The 21234-nt window shown below is 36.3% G+C and overlaps 1 long non-coding RNA gene across 1 annotated transcript in view; it reads right to left on the bottom strand.

Annotated features, from left to right (window-relative positions):
* LOC308622136 overlaps nucleotides 1-21234 on the bottom strand; it is a 338899-nt gene that overhangs the window by 250500 nt on the left and 67165 nt on the right. Inside the window, exon 2 of the long non-coding RNA XR_014016570.1 lies at nucleotides 4883-4948. This is a non-coding gene — a long non-coding RNA (uncharacterized lncRNA). The remainder of the gene's footprint in view (nucleotides 1-4882; nucleotides 4949-21234) is intronic.

Genomic DNA, 21234 nt, shown 5'->3' with positions numbered 1-21234 from the left:
GCTGAGATGCAAAATAGCTAACAGAGAGTCTGAAGTACAGAGTGGGATTTACCTAGAAATCATCATATGCAGATGAAATTAAAAGCCACAGGTTTGAGTGAGATGATGCAAGAAGAGAACCTGCTACAGAATAAAATTTAAGATTGAGTCTTGATACAGTTTAGTATTTGGGAGTCAGGTAGTAGAGAAGGATCCAGAACAGTAGTTTAAAAAGCAGTGACCACGGAGATTTTACTTCTCAGGATTCAAATAGAAGGTTTTAAAAGTAACTATGAAAAGTAAAGTTTAATCATAATGGAGAAATGGTCATTAGATGAAACAATATGGAAATCAGAGAGTTTCAGGGGAGTTGTTGACTTGGAGTTCATATTTGAATGGTTGAGGAGAAAATGATATGGGAGACTTCTGGGCAACATGGAGGAATAAGATATAATGCAGGAATAATACCACCACTCAAAAGTCAAAGAAATTATGGATATACAGATATAGATATACATACGTCTGAACTGAAATAATACATAATGAAACAAGGAAAGGGAAATTTAAAGTTAATTTAAAGAAAAAAAACAGTTTGTTTGTATAGTTTCCTCCAGTGTTTTTTAGTCTGTCCCAGTATAGGCCAAAGAATGTAGATTTGCCAGTTAAGCATTAAAAAAAAAATGAGGTCAAATTGAACCAAAGTCCTTTGTGGTGGAATTACCAGAATGACAACTGAGGAACCCAGGCTGGGATAAAATGATAAGTAAAGGCAGAAAGGTGATAAGATGCTGAGTAAGATTTTAGCTGATTAGAGCTCTCAATGAAGTGGAAATATTGTACTGGCTTTACTTAGAGCTGGAAGACAGGTATCTTTAGAAAAGCAATGCTTGAAATTGAGATTTTGGAAGTGATTCATTTACAGTTAATGACAAAGTGCTCGCCGTTTGACTTCGGGAGTATGCAACTGAGGATAAAGAAGTGTTGGAGGAAAAGTGGTCAACAAGAAAGTGATCAGAGTGCTGCATGAGCCATATGTGTAGGGAAAGACAGTGATTCGGGAACTCCAGCCTTCAAAGAATGAGGGAGAGTGACTGGGAGCTTCCAGTAGTGAAGCACAGCAGTGAATCTACCTTAGGATTTCAGTGGGGTTATGGCACATTTTGATTTTAAAATATCTCATTTGATCCATGATCCATGACTTCATTCTGAAAGTCCAATCAGCCCTCAATGACTTTGGAACTAAAGCTGACTTAGCCCACACTTCCTGGGGCAACTCTTTATCAGACAAGTTGAACCCATAACCTCTGATACCTGTGGATAGGAAGCTCAGGGTAAGATACCTAGGGATAGGAAATGCAGAGTGGACTTAATCTTTTTTCTATACTATCATATTTTATGAGTATTTGGTTTTTGATTTTTCATTTTGATACAGTCATTTTGATTCTATGGCCATTTTGACATGCAGAATGTGATTGTTATACTTATTTCTGTTATTGATAGGTGCCCAGGCCATCATGTTTTCCCTTATTACATAGACTCTCATCTTCAAAGAGCTGTGTTTGTCCCTTAATCTTATCCCATTACCCTTCCTCTCTCTCACACACCCTTCTACTCCATCCTCTAATGATCCATATACATGATCAACCAATTCCCCTGTAATGCCACTCTCTGTTCCAAACACTTCCTTCACCTTCTTGGCCTGAATTACTTCTCATAGTTACACTCTTCTTCAAGTTCTCTAAAACAGGAAATTATTTCTCTTGCCCTCCACATGACTCAAGGCCAACAGAGGGGGTATCTACTTTACTACAAATTACTATTAAACCCCTTTCCCTCTTATTTGCTTAAAACTCGCAACCACTGTAAAGATAAAACTGATAGACTTCACTCTCTTTCACCATATTCACGGCAGTTACAGTTTCCATGGAATTATACAGGTGGGAAACAAGTTAGAATTTGACTAGTCTTCTATTAAGGCTATATATTATATCATTCACTTCAAAATCAAAATATCCGTATTTTATATAATTAGTTACAATAAAGATATACACCTCTACATTAAAATAATCAATATAACAGTATTTGAATAAAACAACACGTCAATTAAAAGAAGTGAGAATAGTACTCGAGGTAGGTCTGAAGTTTCCTTTTATGAGCTGGTTAAACCTCTAGAACTACTAGTAGTTTCTTTGATGCTACACAGCCTTTTAATTTCGTTTAATGACCAATGAATTGAGACCAAATTCCCAGCTTGAATGTGTGAAATGGAGGTAAATATTCCCAAGGAAAAATGCACTGGTATTCTAATCGAGTTGATTTATAGTGTTCACCTGGCCTTACCAGGCAGGCACAGCATAATCATCCTGACTATGTGTCTCTCAGAACAGCTGGGAATGTCCACAGAGAGATAAGGACACCCACTCCACCGTAACATCACTCTAGAAGAGGACCAGAAAGAGTTTCTAGAAGGCTTGATGGAATCCCTACACTAGTCAGACTATGGGTCAATTTCCTGGAAAACTGAAGGCCGGGGAGACTCCCTCTGATAGGAATACCCTGCTCATTTTCTTGCTATGTATTTTTACATAATTTAAAACAATCTTTTACTTACATTGAATTGTATGTGTCTATTAATATTATTCCAGCAATTACTGTCAACTTTTTAAAAATATTTTGGTTTTGCTTTACAAAATTGACCTCATAAAAAGCTTTCATAGGTCCTTAAAGTGTTTCATTAACAGATTACTTTAAAAAGAGGTTTTAAATAAATGTCTATCTCCAACAGAAAAATCGGTCAGAGGTGAAGACATCAGAGCTCTAATATTATAACATAGAAATAAAATACAATTTATACAGCTTTACAGAACCATATATATATACTGTATATTGTATATTTGTTTCCGTGATTCTTGGTTGCTAGCTGGATAACACTGAGTTTTACATTTTTTATTTCTGCTTACAAACCTAAAATTGTAGACTTTTCCTAAAATTGTGTTTATGTAAACAGCTGAACGCATTTTTAACTGGTAATGTAACTTGAATGCATATCCCTAAGGCATCAGACAATTAGCAGAGCTAACAGTAAATAATTCAAATCTCTGCCTGCCATGTATGTACCGCATGACGCATTTATGACCACAACTTTGCCTGAGGTTTGAATGTGAACTGTGTCACGATGCCATATGCTTGAGACATCCTGGAAGTCTTTCAGTTACTGCTGCCTCCTCCCTCTTGACATTCCCTACCGGGTATGTGAAATACGACAGTGTTCAAAACAGTTGACGTGAGTGATGGAAAATTTTACTTAAGAGTGTCATTCATCATAACAAAACATCACTTCCTTAATAGTTTATTAACTATTTCCAGTGAAGAAGAGATAAATTAATGGAAAAATTCAATGAGGCTTTGGGATATTGATTTGGAATAGGGTTGTAATAGTCCCTTTGGTATGAACAAAATGTGTAAGCAAAAATGGATTAGCCACTTTGATATTGGACACCTAGACCTCATTCATTATCCTGCTTTTGAAATATACATAATTAATGTATGTGTCCCTTGATTACTGACTAAGTCTAATTTGGCTATTTCCATATTTATTAATTTTACTATTTAGGATGTTAAATGGTGTGCTTTTTCAGCTATGATATTGATTACCAAAATAAATGCCTGACTTACAAAATATTAGTTCACTTCATTTTAGCTTCTATTTAATTTTCCTAGGGTATGTGAAGCTCTAAGCCACTTAATAGATTTTTTAGCATAAATATCCTATCATGTGGGTCCACAGTGCTTAAGTGGTTCTATACTCTGCTAGAAATAAAATTTTACTTGGTATTTAGAACTAATCTATAATATATTGGCTCAATAGAGTCAATCAAATGGAAATTCCTTACTAAGACAAATTTGTTAGAATTTAATTTTAGTTGAGCCAATCATGAACATTCCAGGGCTGACGACACCAGCACAATTTCAGTTGAGGTAAACAACATTCCTTTAGTAGGAATGGTTTTTAGTAAATATTTTTCTCTCTCTGAAAGAATAATAACAGCATGATAGTAATGGAGTTTTGACTAAGCTGTCATTTTGAAGTTAGATGTAGGTGATCTATCAGATTTCTTTTTTAGCTAATTGGAAAAGAAAGAGGAGTATGGAATTAAGATTTACACTCCCCTGGGAACTTAGAGCCAAATTAAAATGTTAGCTATAATTAAATCATAGAGTTTGAAGGGACTTGAGAGGTCATCTATCTAGTCAAATTGCTTTCATCTGAGAAGGAACAAACTTAAATCATCCTTCCATGATTACTATCTGAACTCTTTTAGAGACAACCCAAGTGGCACAGAAACTCAAAGCCATGTTTAACAATCTTCATCACTGGTGAAATCATCCTGATATCTACATATCTCAAACTGCAGATAAATATTTATGCTATGTCATCAGTTTACATAAAGACATATGTGAAACCTGTCCATGAGGAACTGAAGAACTGTCAAATCAAGGTTGGTCTATTCTAACCTGAAGAAAGGCCCTATTTCTTTAACATTTTTTATAGGTTTCCTTTCGAGCATTTTTATTATTTTATGATTTTACTTTAAAATTTATAAGTTCATATCCCACTTACTTTCTTGAAGCCCACATTAGACAAAAAGCTTTTTAAAAATGTGTTTAAGTGGAGTTAAGTACAATAGGAGATTTCCTCCTTGTTTCTACCACTGTATAGTGTGCGTGTTTTAAACTTCTGTAACCCTATACTACATATATATTTTTTTTAACTGCTATAATTAATTCTCAAATTTGTTCTCTCGCCCTGTTAATGTGCCATTTTTCTCTGGAACTTTGTTTCATTAAAATGAATTTGTATATATGAAGCAGTAAAATAATTTATTGGGAGAACTGAACTCACCCTAGGAGTGAAGGTGGCATCATTGATGGAATGCATGTGACCATAGAGGGACTGCTCACATTTACCCTAAGAAAACAAAGCAGAAATATAAATCAAATAAATTCAATTTAATATGTGAAAAGAAGAGGAAAGATAACAGATCTTATTTGTTTCAAAGTAATGTTTAAGTCCATAAATAAAACTAATACATACTCATGGGAGAAAAGGCTAGCTTTTGCTGTCAGCTACCATTCAGCATCAGACAGGGCTGTGCTGGTGCATGTGCCAACAGCATTAGTATCTACACTGAAATTCCAGGGTCCTCACTTTTATACCACTGAGCCGGTGGTGAACTCTCAGTAACTGACTCTATTCTGCAATCAACATAGTTTTCAAGCCATGGTGCCAAGTAGTGAAGCGCTTATAGAAAGCCCTTGTTTTCAGCACATTTTCACCACTGCTGAGGGTGTGGGGTTCTTTCTCCTTTTTAATCACAAGATCACATTTTAATTCATAAACTTTCACAGTTTGGTATTAATATCATTACAAGTATAAAAAAGTGTTACAAATGTGCCCAGTAGTATTTTTAACACAAAATAAGCATTTGTTTTGTGAAAACCATACTTTGCATCTACCCATTCAGGTCATCTTTTCCAAACAATAGCTAAAATTAAAATTCAATTTAACCACAAAATTTCCAAGTTTTAATTTAAACAATTTTAAGAAAAATGGGCCCATAACACATTACAAAAAGGATTTAAATGTGGGACCTTTCATTTTGACACTGATGCTCAAAGAGCATTCTTACCTATCTTAGGGAAATAACTCAAATTCCATAGAAGAACCAGGGAACAGAGAAAGTTATACCTGGAATATTGTTTGTAGATTCTTGTTATGGGCAGAAATTCAGATTTCATTCGACAGTATATTATTCATTTAACAGATATCTTTGAGCAATTAATATATGTTCAGCACAATTCTAGGTGCTTAGAATATGTCAGTGAATAAAACAAAGAACCCTGTCTTCACTGACCTTACATTCCAGGGGGAGAGGGAAAGTACAAAGGTACAAAGTGTGTTAGAAGATAAGAAATATTTTAAAAAGGTACAAAATGTGTTAGAAGATAGTAAATATTGTGGAAAGAAGAAAAGTCAGGTAGGGTAAGGGGTGTCATGAGTCCTGGGATTGAAGGGCTAAGGGCAAATCCAATTATCAAGTGGAGTGATGAAAGCAGGGTTTGAAACAAGACTGAGGCAGTAAGGGAGTTAGGCAAGCAGACATCTGGAGTAAAAGCATTCCAGGAAGAAGAAAAGCTAGAACAAATCCCAATGTGGGAGTTTGCCTGGTGTGTTTCTGGAATAGCAAGGAGGCCAGTGTGGCTGGAGAGAAGTCAGTCAGGAGAGCAGGTTTACACAAAAGGCTTCATCTACTTTCATTCACTACCTTGTGCTTACTTAGTCCTAAACCATTTAAGGCTGGAGGAGAGATTACAGAAAAGACTGCAGAATGAAATATTAAAGATACAGGGTCATCATCATGCCCCCTCATTGTTGCAGAACATTCATGGAATAGCTTGGAACTAAGTGGAAAGGCTTTGTAACTAAACTTATTTAATCCTCATTACTGCCATTGCATTCAGCACATTATATTTCAAATATCTATTTACAGAATTAATGCATGCTGTTAATCCCTTTGTATAGAATGCAAAATTTCCCCACATGAATTTAAAATTCATAAAAATATGTTGAAATACTTTGGCACCCTCTCAGGATTCCCCCTACTTAGGCTCTTCTGGTTCAGTATCTTGATACTTTTAATAACATTAAACCAATTATGCTGAGGACTTCGAATCACCCAAATTCGCAAAGTAGAGATAAATTACTTACAAAGCCAAAAAGGCAAAGTATAAGATGTTATGGTTATCTTTCATATATTATCTTAGGAGCGTTTATGGTTAATTTTTTTGAGAACTAATATAAATAGTTATATGATATTATAGTTGTATAGTGAGTGTTAATATTTTAAAATATTTGTTAGTAAATTTGTCTTAAAATACTCTTTGCATTAATAAAAGTTTTATGTTTGGTCCTCTTCTAAACTGAGAACCTCTAAACTATTTGATTAATTAGTAAGGAAAATGGAGTTTTCTGATTCAAATCCTGAATGCCAAGTTTTAATTCAAAGTAGAATCTCTAAGGCACTCATGAAAAAGCCCTGGAAATATGGGGTTATAATGGAAATGCTGATGGACCACATTTGTGCTGTTATAACAAAACCTGACTCGAAGATAAATGTTTCATGAATTAAGGAAAGTTAAAAAAGCTTTTCTATCCAGCTTTGTTTCCAAGATAAAAGTGAATCTACTCTTTTTTTGTGGTATAGGGAATATGTGGGTTACTAATATTCTAGTCTTCAAACAGCCTTAATCAAAAGCAATACCCACACCAGGGCATTAAATTTCAGAATATCTTCTTTGATGAATTCTTGTCAGAATTGTTTTCTTTCAAAGAAGTGGAAAAAATGAAAAAAAAAAAAGGGAAGAGTCTTACCAAAAAAAAAAAAAAAAAAAATCATGTGACCTAACGTGTCACTGCTCCAGTATTTGATTCTCTCAGAGAAGCTGTATGCAATAATGGTTTCCATTATTGGCTCTGGGGATAAAAACATCTGGAACTTAATTCTTGGCTCTGCTACCAAATAGCTATGTGAACTTAAACAGGTTGCTTCACTTCACTGTGCTTCAGTTGCCTCAAGTAATTCTCAAAACAAATCTATAGGTTAAACGCTATTACCCATGTCCAATGCGATAATGATATTTAAACTATAGGTCTGTTTTGAGAATTAAATGAGATAATGCATGTGAAATGTTGGAACAGTGCCTATCACAAAGTAAGAACTTACAAATATTAGCTTTTAGTACACGCTAGATAGGCCACTGAAATAGTGATGATGTCCAAATCAATATCTCTCCCTTAGCTATCTATCTGCCTCCTTAAAGACCTCACGAAGGAGTCTTATCAGCATCAGTGTTGTTTTTTCTATTTGTCTCTCAGATTCATTCCCCATTTGGCCCTTCCCTGCTCTGTGCCCTGATCTCTACTAACTACATCACTGTGGGCTCTCAGGTTCTCCTCCTTCTGGTTGGATTCAGTAAGAGAAAACCATCAGCAGGATATGGAAGAGTGGAACTACGTAAAAGATGGATAAATGACCACTTCAGCTCCCTTCCTGTTCAGCTGTGATTTTCTTATTGGCTCTGCCCTCTACCTAATTCCACTGCTTATGTTGTGCAGGTCCTCTCCAATGGCTACAGCTCACACTGTTCAGTAATGTTCTTCTCCCCCAGCCCCTTCAGACCTAGTGGTAGTAATAGCTTTCTACTGTTGTTAGTGTTTGGGTGCTGTGTTTGGTCCCTTAACCCTGTTCACATTTCTGTAACCATTCAACTTAAGTGTACTCCATGTATCATCTGTTTCCTGCTTGTGACCTGTCTGATACAGCATGTTAGACATGATATGCAAAAGCAGACTTTTTGATTTACTACTTCCCAACTGCCTCTCTTGACCCTTGCCAAATCTTTCCCTTTAAGTAAATGGCATCACTAGTTGCTCAAACAAAAAACCTAGGCAGTCAAAAACCTGAGAATTGATAACCAACAAGGACCTACTGTATAGCCCAGGGAACGCTGCTCAATATTCTGTGATAACCTAAGTGGGAAAATAATTTGAAAAAGAATAGATACCTGTATAGTATAACTGAATCACTTTGCTGTACACCTGAATCTAACACAACATTGTTAATCAACTATGCTCCAATATTAAATAAAAATTTAAAAAAACCCTGAGAATTAGAATAACTCTCTTTCTTTCCCTACATCCACCCCACCCCTTATATCAGTTCCTTCCTCAACATATGCCCTTAAGCTTCCCACCTCTGCTCTCCTCCACTGTCACCACTCTGGTGCAGGACATCATCACATGGAGCAAGAGAACAGCAGAAGCATCCTTACTCATCTCCCTGCTCCTACCTCACCCTACTCCCCATCCATTTCTCTCTCAGACACTGAAGTAATCAATAAAACCTGAATCAGATTATGCCATTCTGCTGCTTACAGCCATCCAATTACCATTGCATGTAGAATAAATTTTAAACTCTTAGTTCCAAAGGCTCTGTATTATCTGGCTTCTGTCTGCCTATCTGACCTCATCCTTTACCATTCTCCCTTCTCACACATTATGCTCCATGATTCTTTTCATGTTTTGATAAGGTCAGGGCTTTCTGAGCAGAGTACTGCACTTGGATGTCAAAATATGCTTGAATAGCAACCCTGAAGATGGAGACTTCCGGAGAGATTTAGGGGTATCTCTCCTTGAGGCACTTGTTTACATTACAGTGTTGGGAAGTCTAAAGTCCTTCCCCTTCTCCTCCTATAGTGGATTTGCTTACATTTCAGAACAAAGGTTTCTCTTTCTCTTTCTACTGCAGTAGTGGAGGGGCACGGGGTTTCATAATGTGGTGGTTCCTTTCCATGGTACGTAACCCCACTGTTCCTACAGGGTACACCTGGTTCTCACTGTTTCTTCCCATGGGGAACTGGGGGGTGGAAAATCAACATGAGCTGCTCTGTGAGCAAATAAATGGCATGAGCTCTGATCCAGAAACCTCCTGTTTCCTGTCAGAATAAATAAATAACTATAGACACCAAAGCATAACACTGTCACACTGGCCTTTCTGTTCTAACAGGCCTAGCGTGTTCCTGCCTTTGTACATCCTATTTTCTCTACCTTGGATGTTTCCAGGAAGCTATACACATGCCCTTGTCCTTCTTCCCATTCTGCTTTCAACTCCAATAGAACCTTTCCAGTGATGTCTGATATCAAATATTCTCCCCCTCCCCTTTTATCTTCTCATTACAGTAGAATAAATTTCTGTGAAACTGCTTTCCTTTTCCCCTTGGGCACTCAGCCAGACTTGAGGTCAGGTGCGGCCATGTGACTGAGTTCTGCCCAGTGAAACGTGGGCAATTGTGAAATAAGTCCAACATAGGCCTGGCCTGTAAAATATCCCACACAATCCTCTAAGCTCTTTATTTTTGTCTGTTTGCAGGCTGAAGGCAGAGGAGCTTCTAGAATATGGCACAGCGCAGATGGAAGGAGTCTGGGTTTCTGAACCACCACAAGGAGAAAAGCCACTGGTCAGGACCTGCTGACTGGACAGTTTATGAATGAGAACTAAGCTTCTACTGTATTAAGCCTGTAAGACTCCAGCGCTTAACTGTTTCAGCAGATGTCGGTACCCAACAAATAGGTCATCCTGCTTTGTTTCTTTTGTATCACTCTTCATTAACTAAAATTACTTAATGAAATTAATAACAATAATAAAGTAATAAAATTACTTGTTTCCCTGTTTATTGTTAGTTTTCCACCCACTACAATTAAGTCCCATAAGAACAAGTTGTTTGTCTTGTCCACCACTCTATCACCCCCAAAGCCCAAGACAGCTCTGGTAGATTTCATAAACAGTTGTTGAATGAAAAAGTAACCAGTTACATGAAGATCACAACTGAAAACTGGAAAAAATCTACACTCACAAGATATGCTTATGTTTTGGTAAATAGCTTGATCTTCTTTCCAACATTCATTTTTTATCTTGATCAGTCATGACATTAAATGTGCAGTGTCTTATTCCTTCCATTCCTTTGCCATAACTTGGTTCTAACCCAGTAGCATATTTAGCCACTGACTATGCCATTGTGTCTTAATGTTTTAAACAACTACATGGAGATAACTGATGACTCCAGGTAAAAAAGGCAGCTTTACATTTACTGAGTGCTTATTATGTACTTAAAGTGTTGTGCTAAGTGCTTTACTTTCATTATCACATTTAATTCTCAGAACAACTCAATGAGATGGGTCGTATTGTAATTCCCATTTTTGGAGATGAGAAAACAGAAGCACTAATCCATGATGGCAGAAGCAAAGAATGCCAGAGCCAAGACAGTACCTCTGTTTTGTTACAAAGTAATCTAACATTTTATGTGCAAGAAATTGAAGTGAGAAGACGGAGGCAACCTTTTAGTGCCATTTGCTAGTTTTTTTCCAGTGTTCTTCCTTCCTGGTAGATATGTACCTCCTGCCCCCCCCCCATGGCTGTGTGGAGCCATGTAAAGAGTTCTGGCCCAAGAGTTGTGAGTGGAAATGACATGTAGTGCCTTTCTCATGCTCTCTCCAACCACATCTTTCTAGCATTCAATTAGAGGTACAACACCCTCCTTGGATATATTTTTCCTATGGCAGAAACCAGTACCATTCAAGGTGGCTGCGAGATGATCCTGGATCCCAGGTGAGTATGATGAGGAGAGCTCTCCCTTCCAACTCACGGAGGACACAGACCATGAGCAAGATATAAATGTTGCTGTGATTCGGAGACTGTGTTGCCATAACACAACCTAGCATAACCTGACTGATGTAAACCCTATGGAAGAAGATTAATCTTACCTCTTTAATTATTAAAAGCTTTTCTATTATCAATAGTGCCATATGAAAAGTTGAAAAAAATACTAAAATAATACTTACAGAAGCCTAATACTCAAAAGTTTAAAAACTCTTAAAAAATTAGGCCTAATATAAAATAATGAAATAATCATAAAATATAAAATCACAAGTAATCATAAAATAAGCAACCAAACATACCATCACTAAAATCATTAAAGGACTGAGGTTCACAAACTTCCCTTCTCATTATAATGACTTATTTATTTAACCAATGGATTAAATATTCTTTTGAAAAAAAAATTAACAAACTTGAAAATATAAAATGGGCCTTCCCAACTCAGATCTTGTTCGTTTTTTTTGTTTTTGTTTTTAAACAAGGCTAACTTTTAAAAGCTCTTTTTGATGTGTTAAAGTGCCTTTAGTAACATATAACAAATTATGCACAAATTTTAGAGGCTTAGTTCAATTTTTATCTATGCATGTTTCTGTGTAGCTGCCATTCAGATTAGGATATAGAACATTTCCAGAAAGTTCCTTCATGCCCTTCTTAGTAAAAACATTCACACAATTTTTTATTAACTATATTTTATTAGAGAAAAGAAACATAGGAATATGGTTGAAAAAAATCAAATGTTACAGAAGATACTCCAATGAAAATTTAGTCTCCTATCTCAGGTCATCCCTAGATGTGACCACTATAATAGTGTCCTTTGTATATTATATGGAGTAGCCTGTGCACATATGTTCACGCTTCTGTGCCATGTTATCTACCTCAGTTACACATAAAATGAAATCATACTATATGTGTATATTATTATGAAAGGTAGTATATTTTGGTGGTAAAGATTGTGATACTGGAGTGAAATTGCAGGATTTAGAACTCAGCTTATTAGAAAGTTATTGGTAATATTTCTCATTTGTCTAAATACTATGTTAAGTACTTTACATATCTTAACTCAATCTCTACCATATGAAATGGGTAATATTTAAAATTCTTATTTAAATTCTTATTTACAGTTGGAAAAATTTGTGTTAAGTGATTCGTATAGTGCCTACACAAGTAAGAGATATTGCCATTCATAGATTAATTGGTAGTCTTATTTTCTATTTTTGTTCTACTTTTCAATTTTTGTTGATCACTGAGAATAAAAGAAATTGCCACTCTCCCAGGAAGGACTCATTGTTCTATAGCCATGTTAACAAACACCAGACTAGTTTTAAACTTGTCCAATCAATTAGTAACTGTTCCATAGTCCTGATTACAAGTAAACAACCAGAACTGGCTTTAAACCTATCTAATTAATCAATGACAACTAACTTCAGTAAACACTCCTAGAAAAGCCAAACCACATCAGACTCATGATTTGAAAGCCAACCAGCCATTTGGCCAGATTCACTACAGTGAACTTGTTCCTAAGGCTGATATTAACCTTTTTCCTCCTGTGTAACACAAAAAACGAGCTTCAATAACCAACACAACTACCTTCTAAGACTCACCTAACCTACTTTTGCCTCTATAACCAACACAACCCAAAGTAAACTCTTTACAAAAACTGGATATGAGATCAGCAACTGGGTTTGCTCAATGGATATAGCTCTGATGAGTATAATCTTCCTCACTCATGTGTATGACACATTCAGTTTTGTTTGTTTGTTTTATATACTGAGTGGTGGTCTCCTCCTTTGACACCACAGAGAGGTTTAAGGGTGTGGTAGTTTGGGGCTGCCATAACAAAGTACCACAGACTTGGTGGCTTAAACAACAAAAAATTATTTTATCATTCTTTTGAAGCCTAGAAGTCACAAGATCAAGGTGTTGGCAGGGCTGGTTTCATTCAGAGGCCTCTTCTTCGCTGTATAAGGCTCTCTTCTCCCTGTGTCTTTACATGGTCTTCCATGTAAAGATAGATAGCCATCTATCTGTATGGATCTGTGTTCTAATCTCCTCTTCTTATAAGGACACTAGTCAAATTGATTAGGGTCCATCCCAATGAACTCATTTACCCTTAATTGCCCCTTTAAAGACCCTATTTCCAAATACAGTCAGATTCCAAGGTACTGGGGGCTAGGTCTTCAACAGGAATTTGAGGAGACATAATTCAGCCCATGACAAAGGGCTGGAGATATCTTAATACCACTATGCATAAAATATCTTAGGAGTGCAATAGCCATTGTGGCATTAGCTGGTTGCAAGAGTTAAACTGTGACATTATTTTACAGTATTTATTGTATTGTATATAGAATTTACATAATTATGTAAATATACTTTGAGACAATATGCAATCTCAAAATGAAAAGTTGTATTTTTATGTCATATTTGGGCATATAGCTAAACAGATGAATATTATGCATGCATATAATGCAGTGGTTAAGAGCACAGGATCTGGTGTAACACTGCTTGAATGTGAATGGAGACTTTGCTGCTTATTATGTCTTTGGAACACTGAGACTCAGTTTTCTCATCTGTAAAATAGGAATAATAAGAGTATCTACATGATGGTGAGGTTTAAGCTAATTCATGTAAAGTGCTTAGACTGCTGCCTGGACACAGTAAGTGCTCAGTAAATGTTAATTATCGCATAGTAACAGTATGCAGATTATAAATTTTGTGATAGCAGGATGACATCTATTATCTTCACTGCTTCATATTTATAACTGCAGAGACCTGCTGCCTCATGAGAGGTATTTAATAAGTAGTTTTTGAGTTAGTGTACACACACACACACACACACACACACAAACACACACACATAATAAGGCCATTCCTAGGAAAGTTATTAAGTTTAGTACGTTTGCTCTTCATCAACTTTCTTTTCTTCACATGACCTCTGCGTTTTCAAGGCAATTAAGGCAAAAGGGTTAACCTCTCAGGACTCTTGATTTTATAAAACAGTCCTCATGGAGAGGAACTATAGGAAATGAAGCCCTAATAATTGAATTTCACACCCATTTGACCATTTCACAGAATAAAATTTTGTGCACTGATGTTTCTTGCCCACAGCACCCCTTGCACTTAGCCACCCCTCAGCCCTGCAGTACAGAGGCACTGTCTCCTCCTAATATTATTCCTGTGTATATTTCTAGAAAGTAATTGCTTATAGTAAAATAGTTTTAAATTTTTAAGGAAAAATTCTCTAAATAAAACTTACTGAAGTTAAACAGGATTATATTGTGCAATTGTGTCCTATGTGTTTTTAATTTCAAATTATGTGACCAATGAAAAGTACTAGTAAATAAGAGAAAGCAAACTGTGTCCAAGGGTGAGCAAAATTAAAGTTGAAACCAGCTTGAGAAAGCTATTCTCCTACTCACTACCAGCGAGATGTAGCTTGTTTCTATTATAGCTACTACCTTAGTCATCAAGTTTAAATATTAATGTCAAAGAATTTTATAAAGATCCTTTTTTAATTGAAAAGGGTCAAATAATATAATAGAAAAATTTGTATAACATTGACATTTTCTGCAAATCTTTTTAAAAATAACTTTGTAAAATCAAAGCATTTTAACTTTATAGGTTTATGAATTGTTAAAGAAAATACACTCTATTATTATTACTGACATAATCCCACTGACATATAAATTGGAAACAGAATAATCATTAACGAGGTTCCTGGTTTTTGTTATTCCATATAAATAACTAACCATGTCTGTGAAAGATTGATTGCAGCTTTTTAAATGTTTGCTGAATGCATGTGTAATTAAGATGAGTTAAATATGCAAATCAAGCCTAATTAGCTTCATTTATTAATGTTAGTTTGCCTTGCCTCTATAAAATTTATGCTGTGAATTTTTTTAGCACACAGTATTTTTGATTTCTCTGTTCTAGGCTAAATTGCTGAACCACAAGATCTATTTATTTATTTATTTTTTACAGAAGGAGGAACAGCTTTCTCAAGGGGTTCTGGGTACCATTTAGAAAGGAAGGTTTTAAAAAAAGTTCCCAGTAGCATGAAAACTAAGTTGTTATTATATATATTTCCAACTACCTTCCTTTAGATTATATTTAATTAATTCCATTTCATGAAAGCAAACATTCTGGGAACTTCTTTTGATGAAACTGAGCCTTCAGTCACAATATGTCCAACATAGTGATTAAGTAGAATATAGAGACTGGGTAGAGCAGGCACTATCAAATGAACCAAAGTTGCCTGTAGAACTGCCTCTTTCTTGAGAAGATATCTAAGTTCTTCTGTATTAACAAAACAAACCTCTATATGTAAGACCACCAGCCTCATGTAATTCATGTGAAAAACACTGTCAGGCATTTACAGGAAACATAGTTATAGGAAACAATGCAAAGGATATATAGTATAAGGCAGGGGGAAACACAACTATTAAAGTTCAGAGTCAATACCACTAGCTCCTGATAAGCGAATGGGAGGGGAAAAATCACATCTCACGGCAAATAGATTTTAAATTTCCACACTTCTCTTTTTGCTATTTAATTCTTCTCACCATCGTACTCTGCAATTCAAGTTTCCAAAATTCAGAATATTGTTTCACATTATTATTTATTTTATTGCCTACTTAAGGGTTTACTGTTATTTTTAATAAAGATTTCTTTTTTCCTGTGGAAAAGAAGTCCTTTTTTCAAGGTTTCTGAGGGGATACACACACACATGTATATGTATATATATGTGTGTGTGTATATATGTATGTGATTATTTTTTCCTAATTGTGATTATAAAAACCCCATAACATGAGATATACCCTTATTATATCAAGGTGGAGTCAAGAGTTAGAAACCATGTCATTTATTCCAAAAGAGAATTTAAGAGGGAAAACGTTATAAGAATACATTTGCTAACCAGGTAGCTGAAAGTGTTAAAAGAGAACCCTAAAGTATCCTAGAGGTAGTAACAGTAGGAAGCCGCTATAATCCCTAGGGCTGAGAGACCAAAGGGAAGAGGTTTGCATTATTAAATCTTAAATATTTAGAAGAAGAGTTTAAACTCAGACCTCTGAGGGGGAGCCTTCTTAGCTGAGGTTAGTGTCTGAAGAGAGGGCAATAATGTGATGAAGATTGTTCTCTTTGAAGATGTCGGCAAGTCGCATTTTATAGTAGAGTCTGGAGTCAGAGATCAGTAGCCTGGACATGAATGTCTTAAAAACAAATATGTTTAGTTTCAGAAGACTAACATATGGAGACCGTCACAGTAACTCTTTAGACTCATTCCCCTTTACCTTATTCTTTCATATTTTAATTCTTTACTTCAGTCAAACCAAATTTTGTATTGCTTTATTGCATTCCTGACCTTATAAATGCTCTTCTAGTAACCTCCCAGAAATGTCTTCTCTACTTTTTAAATGCTCAATTCTTATAAAAGACTCAACTGAAGTATTTCCCTCACGTGAAGCATTTTGTCAACTCCCCCACTCGGCATGAATCGCTCTTTTCTCTGTGTTCCGAAGGTCCTTTAGTTGTACCTTTAGAACAGCATTTATCACATAGTTTGTCAGTCTGCTTCTCCAATTATAGTATAAGATCACTGAAGAGAGATATTGTTTTATTCTCCTTTGTGAACCCAGGACATAAATGCACTCCTTGGCAAGAAGCAGGTACACAATGAATAATGGAAAAATTAATAAATGAATGTATGGAATGACACTGACACTTTGAGCCTGAGTCATGAGGAAATAAAGTTGTCATCTACTGAAATGGGGTATAAAGAGTAAGCTGAGAAATTGGGGTAAAGACCCATTGAGTTTAGGTCCAAGTGAATAATTATAAATATGAATGTGAAGTGGGGGAGTGGCAACAACTTTACATTACTATATACCGTCAGGAGCTGAAGTCTAGTTCAGGGATGGATTAGGAAATGGGAAAGAGAGGAGAGAGACAATGTGAGAACTAAAGAGAAAAACTTGATATTTATTTTATTGATGAATTATAAATGAGGCAGTGCCATTGACTTAAGTAGAATTTTAAAATGCTGTGAAGTGTGAAAAAAAAAGCGTTAAGTCTGCAAATCTAGGTGATTCTTTCAAGAATCATGTGCCAAAGAGAGAAAAAAAAAGTCATTTCAAGGAGTAATAGGATTGAGGATTTTGTTTTCAGTTTATTGCCTTGTTTGTTGTGTCTGTGTTGGCAGGCAGAGAGAAATTATTTTGCAGAGAGGGAGAAGTTAAACATGGAAACAACTGGAAGAACGTTATGAAATGAGGTCTCAGAGAGGGGAGTGACTGAGAAGGTTGTGAAGGATTACTAAGGGAAAAAGAATGGTTAATCCTGAGAGAGAAAGCACAAAGGAAGAGAAGACAGATAGAGATAAATTTTAAAGTAAAGATGAGAAAAGTGAAGACTGTAAATGTCGTATGGCCTCCTCAAAACCGTAGGAGCTGAGTTTATCCACTGAAAATTTGGGAGGGGATGTATTTAGTATTAGAGCTTTAGAACAGGGAAGGTAGGAATTGCTATGAGAAAGGAGCTAAACAGTAAGCATATACGAGAAATAGTAACAAAATGATACAAAAGTGAGGGTCAAGTTGTGTTTAGAAGTAAAGAATCACTGTGGGTGCCAGAAGTATGACTTTGTGCATTTCTCTAACAATGTGCACAACAAGAGTGGCTTGGGGGACAGAAATCCTATTTTATGGTTCCCAATTCAGATACTCAACAAAAAGAATGAAGGGAGGTTAATTAGTTTCATCTGTTGATACATAGGGATTGGAACATAAGATTTGTTACTGTTTTAGCTGAAATAAAGAATGCAGATAAGAAACCAATACCTAAGTATTCCCTCCACTGTATTGAACTTATCCACGTAGTTATTGGTGGAGCTGAGAAAAACTGACCTTATTGCCCCGTAGAGAAGAAACAATCGTGTATCCTCAACTCAATAGACAGATAAAAAGACTGAGCCATAGAGGCACAGGTTCTTTCTCCAGCCTTACCAGTCAGATGCTTATCAATCATATCTTCCTTGGGGGGTGCATCTATGAAGGCTCTGGAGAAGAGGCTTCAATCATTTTTCTAACACTTTCCTCTTAGGAAGCAGAAGTTCCTTCCCCTCTGTGGAAAAGTGATGAATACAGAAAAAGCATTCCTTCCTAATAGATGGTAGCATTATTGAAATTACTGACCACATTTCTGGTTGTGTAGACCTGTAAATAAAGTCATCAGGTATGATGAATTGGAAAAAGTCAAGAAGGAATATAGGGTCACAATAAGAATTTAGAGCTTATTTACTGGAAGTGGAGAAGGTGAGAAAAAGGTTGCAATTAATTCAATGTCAGAGTTTGAGATTACACTGGTAGATGGTAGAGTTATTTCAAGTTATGATAAGTTGTAAGGCATGTCTGAGTGAAGGTGAAAATAAATGACAATACTTAGAATTGGAACTGAGGAACTGTGAGGCTAGGAAGTGAGGAAGGTCTTGATCATAGATGTTGAAACTGCTGAGCCAGTGGTTATCAACAGTGGATGAAAAGTTGAATTACCTGGGAAGAGATTTTAAGAAATATAATGCTTGGGCCCTCTCCAAATAAGTTAGAATCTCTTGAGGGTACAGCTGTTGGAGAATCAGTTTTCTAAAGCTCCTCAGGTGAGTCTAATGTGTGGCCAGCATTGAGAATCACCATGTCAAGAAAGAACTAAAGGAAGAACAGGGTGAAACAGATTTAAAGACAGTGATGAATGTGGAATGGTGTCCTGAAGACAGAAGACAGATAGGACAAGGAAGAGGAAAAGGAGAAAGTAGGGGAGATTACTGAGTGGAGGCAGTGGAAAAACAGCCTGAAAATGGCAGTAGACCTGAAGCAGTAGGATTCCATCAGGGCCCCAAAAGTCCAGGGACTTGGAGAAGGAAGCAACGTAGTTAAGAAGGATATAAAAGATCTTGTGTCTTCACGGTGCAGATACATTTAATGAAAAGAGGTTAATAAAGAGAAGTTTATTTATAGAAAAACAAGGTTGAGTGGACCTCTTAGGTGAGGAGATTGTTAAATTGCTGTGGGTGGACTCAGGCATAAACAGGGAGGAAATAGATAAATCCAAGTGGTAAGAGCCAAAAATGGAGGGCAAGTGGAAAGTTTCACCAGGTCCAGCTGCAGGACATTGCAGCAGTATCAAAACCAAGAGCAAGGGGCAAGAAAACCAGGAGGAAAGCCAAGGATCAGAGCCAGAAATAAATAATTGAGCCAGGATGTTGAAGCTAAAGGTGAAGGACAATTACAACAGTGCCCAAAACTTGAGTAACCTGATGTAGAGCCAGAGAGAAATGGTCAGAAGATCATGTCCTTAGTGGTACAGCTTTCTTGAATTCTAGTGATTGTAGTGAGATGGTCCCACTTGCCCCACCCTCTTCTTCCTTTCTTCCTTTAATGCAGCCCTCCTAAGGGTGAGAAAATAAAATGAGTGTGGGAAAAATACACTAACAGTGTTGTGATTTGAAGCAAATTTGAGAGGTAGGCTGAGAGTCTTGTAGGTACTTGGTAAGGAAGGTGTATTGGGTTCCTAGAGCGGCCATAACAAAGTACCACAAACTGGGAGGCTTAAAACAACAGAAATTTATTCTCTCACAGCTATAGAGGCTGGAAGCATGAGATCAAGGTGTCAGGAGTGCTGGTGCCTTCTGAGGGCTCTGAGGATGAATCTGTTCTATACTTCTCTCTTAGCTTATGATGGTGGCTGGCATCCTGGACATCCCTTGGCTTGCAGCATTCCAATCCCTGCCTCCATTTCCACATTGCATTCTTCCTCTGTGTCTGTCTTCTCCTCCTCTTATAAGAACACCAGTCATGTTGAATTAGGGTCCACTATACTCCCGTATGACCTCATCTTAACTAATTACATCTGCAAAGACTCTACTTAAAATCCAGTACCATTCACAAGTACTGGGGGTTAGGACTTCAATATATCTTTTCTGGAGGACACATTTCAACCAGCAACAGAGGGTTGATAGGTAAGATTTAGTTAATGAAAGCATTTAAAGAACTATGTAACTTGGAGCCTTGATGTGATCCTACATCTGGAAGGGTCCTACTTCTGAAGATGTCTCAGTTGAATTGTGGTTTTCAGTGAGGAGATAAAGGAGAAAGTTGGTTACCCTAAATAATACATGTATGTCCTTACATGATTTAAATTTTATGTACGTAAATATGTTCCCATTTATTTTATAATACTTTATAGCCTTGAATTTGAAAGCATCTAAGAGAAAATTGCCTCATACAATAGTTCTCAAAGTGTGGTCCCCAGACCAGGTATGTCAACATCATTTGGGAATTTGTTTCAAAAGATTCCAGACCCACTGAATTAGAACTTTGGGGATGCACCTAGTCATTTGTGTTTTCCCAAGCCTTCTTGGTTCTAAAACCAAGTCTGGTTTTAGAACCAGATAATTTCGCTTAGAGAACCTTGCCTGTAATTAGGGAAAGTAGCTGTTATGTGAAGGTTGTGTTTGTTTTGGCTGAAAAGCTTTCATCTTGAAGAGTCTGATTAATAAAGAGGATCAGTATAACACTGTTATCTTGAGTTATTCATAAAAAATTTAAATCTTTCATGTGGTTAGCATTGTTTTAAAGGTCTTGTTAGTTCATTAGAACTTATCTGAGAAAGTTCTGGGACTGGGATCTCTTACTGATGTCTACTGGTGGTTTTAATGCTTCAGTCTTCAGATCATTCTGCTGCCAATAAGTCTTTGTCCTCACTTTTGTTTTCCATATGCCAGGTGCCCTATATGAGTCATATACTAAGTGAGGTATATGATTTCTTATGAAAATCTTATCATAAATATTATCGCCCTTTTAAAGGATGAAGAAAAACAGATACCAAGAGGTTAAGTAAATTGCCAATATTTACACAGGAAGGAGTGACAAAAATAGATTCAAATCCAATGCGACTGACTGCAAAGCCCATATTCCTTCAACTACACTACTTT

Source organism: Mesoplodon bidens, assembly GCF_964165515.1.
Source record: "Mesoplodon bidens genome assembly, chromosome: 8".
NCBI classification, from domain to species: Eukaryota; Metazoa; Chordata; class Mammalia; order Artiodactyla; family Ziphiidae; genus Mesoplodon; species Mesoplodon bidens.
The sequence above is the reverse complement of the archived record's forward strand: the minus strand, read 5'-3'. Positions and strand labels throughout refer to the sequence as shown.